Consider the following 4,067-nt stretch of genomic DNA (forward strand, 5'->3'; position numbering starts at 1 on the left):
TTTAGGTGTTTAAAATCCATTAGCATGGTTTCCATTCTGTTCTCTAGAACTCTAGGCCTCTGTAAAGGGCAACAGGGATGGCCATGGAAGCTTGCTGAGGGCCACGACAAGCACTGGCCAGACAACACTCCTTTCTCCCTTTACCAGCCTCACCCAATCTCTGTTCTCTTAATTTCATTTTTTTTTTCTTTCTGTATAAGGGCTTAAGATTTGGCTAAGAAAAGGATTCACTAACACATATACTAAAAGTATGTATACACACACACACAAACACACACATACACCCCTCCTGATATTAAACCTTTTGTAATGGAGCCATGGCTATCACATACTAAGTGCCTGTAGTGGTTCCTACACATTTACATAAATTATCCATAATCCTTAGTCAACAGCTCTATAAAATGTGTAAATTCATCTCCACTTTATAAATGGGGATCAAAGATGTTTGATTTTTGCATGGAAACACAGCAAAATAAATATAGTCAAGTTCAGTTTCTAACCTAGGTCTGACTTCCACTATAATATATAATTTCTGTTTACCTGATCCTATGTAAATATGAACTGATGCTGAAATTGTGTCACAATCTACTCATTGGTTTACCAGTTAAAAATTATATTGAGATAATGCTTGCAAAACATTTGGTCATTGACAGAAAAAAGTCAAGATAATGTGATTTTCAACATTCACTAATGCATTTCAGGTACCAGACTAAGCACCTAAATAAAGCTCTTACTATGTTATATATACTGTGATAGAACAAATACCTGGGAAATAAAGGGCATATTCTGCTTCACAGAAACCTTTGCCCTCTGTTTCCAAGCAGCCAAAACTCACCACTTTATTTTCACAAATATATGTATAGTTCTGGTATAAGCTTCTTGGACTAGTTCCCAATTGTACATTCATTCTAACATAATGCCATATAATTGTTGTAAAATATTATTTTGATTTAAAATCATTTCACCTAAGGATTTTCTAGAACTTTACTCACTTCCAAAGGTGAAAAATATCACCACCATTTATTGTGGAACTACTACAGCATGAAAATCCTTAAGGTATGTATCTACAGTTACTCAGAAAACAAGGAATCAACAAGTTAGTTTATGAACCTAGGTCATTCTAAAAAATTTACTCACACACTCAGCCAGTGCACCATGCAAAGAAATAGGACACACATTTAACAATCACACTCCAGTATGGGAAACTCAAAACATGAAAACTGAGAGCATAAGGGCTTAAGCTGAATTACATAATTAAGTGGCTTGCATTCTCTTTCATTTAAAAAGTATTTTGTAGCTCCATTCCAAGATGGCCAAATAGAAACAGCTCTGGTCTACAGCTCCCAGCATGATCGATGCAGAAGAGGGGTGATTTCTGCATTTCCAACTGAGGTACCTGGTTCATCTCATTAGGACTAGTTGGACAGTGGGTGCAGCCCACGGAGGGTGAGCTGAAGCAGGATGGGGCATCGTCTCACCCAGAAAGCACAAGGGGTTGGGGGATTTCCTTTTCCTAGTCAAGGGAAGCCGTGGCAGACTATACCTGGAAAAACGGGACACTCTTGCCCAAATACTGTGCTTTTCCCATGGTCTTAGCAACTGGCAGACCAGGAGATTCTCTCCCGTGCCTGGATTAGTGGGTCCCACACCCACGGAGCCTTGCTCACTGCTAGCAGCAGTCTGAGATTGACATGCAAGGCTGCAGCCTGACTGGGGGAGGGGTGTCCGCCATTGCTGAGGCTTGAGTAGGTAAACAAAGCGGCCAGGAAGCTCAGACTCAGTGGAGCCCACTGCAGCACAGCAAGGCCTACTGCCTGTATAGACTCCACCTCCAGGGGCAGGGCATAGCTGAACAAAGGCAGCAGAAACTTCTGCAGACTTAAACTTCCCATCTGACAGTTCTGAAGAGAGCAGGGGTTCTTCCAGCATGGCGATTGAGCTCTGAGAATGGACAGACTGCCTCCTCAAGTGGGTCGCTGACTCCTGTGTAGCCTAACTGGGAGACACCTCCAAGCAGGGGCCGACAGACACCTCTTACAGGTGATGCCCCTCTGGGATGAAGCTTCCAGAGGAAGGATCAGGCAGCAATATTTGCTGTTCTGCAACATTTACTGTTGTGCAGTCTCCGCTGGTGATACCCAGGCAAACAAGGTCTGGAGTGGACCTCTGGCAAACTCCAACAGACCTGCAGCTGAGGGACATGACTCTTAGAAGGAAAACTAACAAACAGAAAGGAATAGCATCAACATCAACAAAAAGGACATCTAAACCAAACTCCATCTGTAGGTCACCAACATGAAAGACCAAAGGTAGATAAAACCACAAAGATGGGGAGAAACCAGGGCAGAAAAGCTGAAAATTCTAAAAACCGGATTGCCTTTTCTCCTCCAAAGGATCACAGCTCCTCATCAGCAATGGAACAGAGCTGGATGGAGAATGACTTTGACGAGTTGACAGAAGTAGACTTCAGAAGGTCGGTAATAACATATTTCTCCGAGCTAAAGGAGCATGTTCTAACCCATTGAAAGGAAGCTAAAAACCTTGAAAAAAGATTAGACGAATGGTTAACTAGAAAAAACAGTGTAGGGAAGACCTTAAAAGACATGATGCAGCTGAAAACCATGGCACAAGAACTTAGTGATGCATGCACAAGCTTCAATAGCCGACTGATCAAGTGGAAGAAAGGGTGTCAGTGATTGAAGATCAAATGAATGAAATAAAGTGAGAAGAGAAGTTTAGAGAAAAAAAGAGTAAAATGAAATGAATAAAGCATCTAAGAAATATGGGACTATGTGAAAAAGACCAAATCTACATTTGAATGGTGTAACTGAAAGTGATGGGGAGAATGGAACCAAGTTGGAAAACACTCTTCAGGATATTACCAGGAGAACTTCCCCAACCTAGCAAGGTAGGCCAACATTCAAGTTCAGGAAATACAGAGAACACCACAAAAATACTCCTCGAGAAGAGCAACTCCAAGACACATAATTGTCAGAATCACCAAGGTTGAAATGAAAGAAAAAATGTTAAGGGCAGCCAGAGAGAAAGGTTGGGTTACCCACAAAGGGAAGCCCATCAGACTAACAGCGGATCTCTCAGCAGAAATCCTACAAGCCAGAAGAGAGTGGGGGCCAGTATTCAACATTCTAAAAGAAAAGAATTTTAAACCCAGAAATTCATATCCAGCCAAACTAAGCTTCATAAGTGAAGGAGAAAGAAAATCCTTTACAAACAAGACAATGCTGAGAGATTTTGTCACCACCAGGCCTGCCTTACAAGAGCTCCTGAAGGAAGCACTAAACATGGAAAGGAACAACTGGTACCAGCCACTGCAAAAGCATGCCAAATTGTAAAGACCATCGATGCTAGGAGGAAACTGCATCAACTAATGGGCAAAATAACCAGCTAACATCATAATGACAGGATCAAATTCACACATAACAATATTAACCTTAAATGTAAATTGGCTAAATGCCCCAATTAAAAGACATAGACTGGCAAATTGGATGAAGAGTCAAGACCCATCAGTGTGTTGTATTCTGGAGACCCATCTCACGTGCACAGACACACATAGACTCAAAATAAAGGGATGGTGGAAGAAATACCAAGCAAATGGAAAATGGAAAAAGCAGGGGTTGCAATCCTAGTCTCTGATAAAACAGACTTTAAACCATCAAAGATCAAAAGAGACACAGAAGGTGATTATGTAATGGTAAAGAGAGTAACTCAACAAGAAGAGCTAACTATCCTAAATATATATGCACCCAACACAGGAGCACCCAGATTCATAAAGCAAGTTCTTAGAGACCTACAAAGAGACTTAGACTCCCACACAAAAATAATGGAAGACTTTAACACCCTACTGTCTTTAATAGACAGATCAAGGAGACAGAAGGTTAACAAGGATGTCCAGGACTTGAACTCAGCTCTTCACCAAGCAGACCTAATAGACATCTACAGAACTCTCCACCCCAAATCAACAGAATATACATTCTTCTGAGTACCACATTGCACATATTCTAAAATTAATCACATAATTGGAAGTAAAGTACTGCTCAGCAAATGTA

Source organism: Trachypithecus francoisi, unplaced genomic scaffold (assembly GCF_009764315.1).
Source record: "Trachypithecus francoisi isolate TF-2019V2 unplaced genomic scaffold, Tfra_2.0 Lachesis_group11, whole genome shotgun sequence".
NCBI lineage: Eukaryota > Metazoa > Chordata > Mammalia > Primates > Cercopithecidae > Trachypithecus > Trachypithecus francoisi.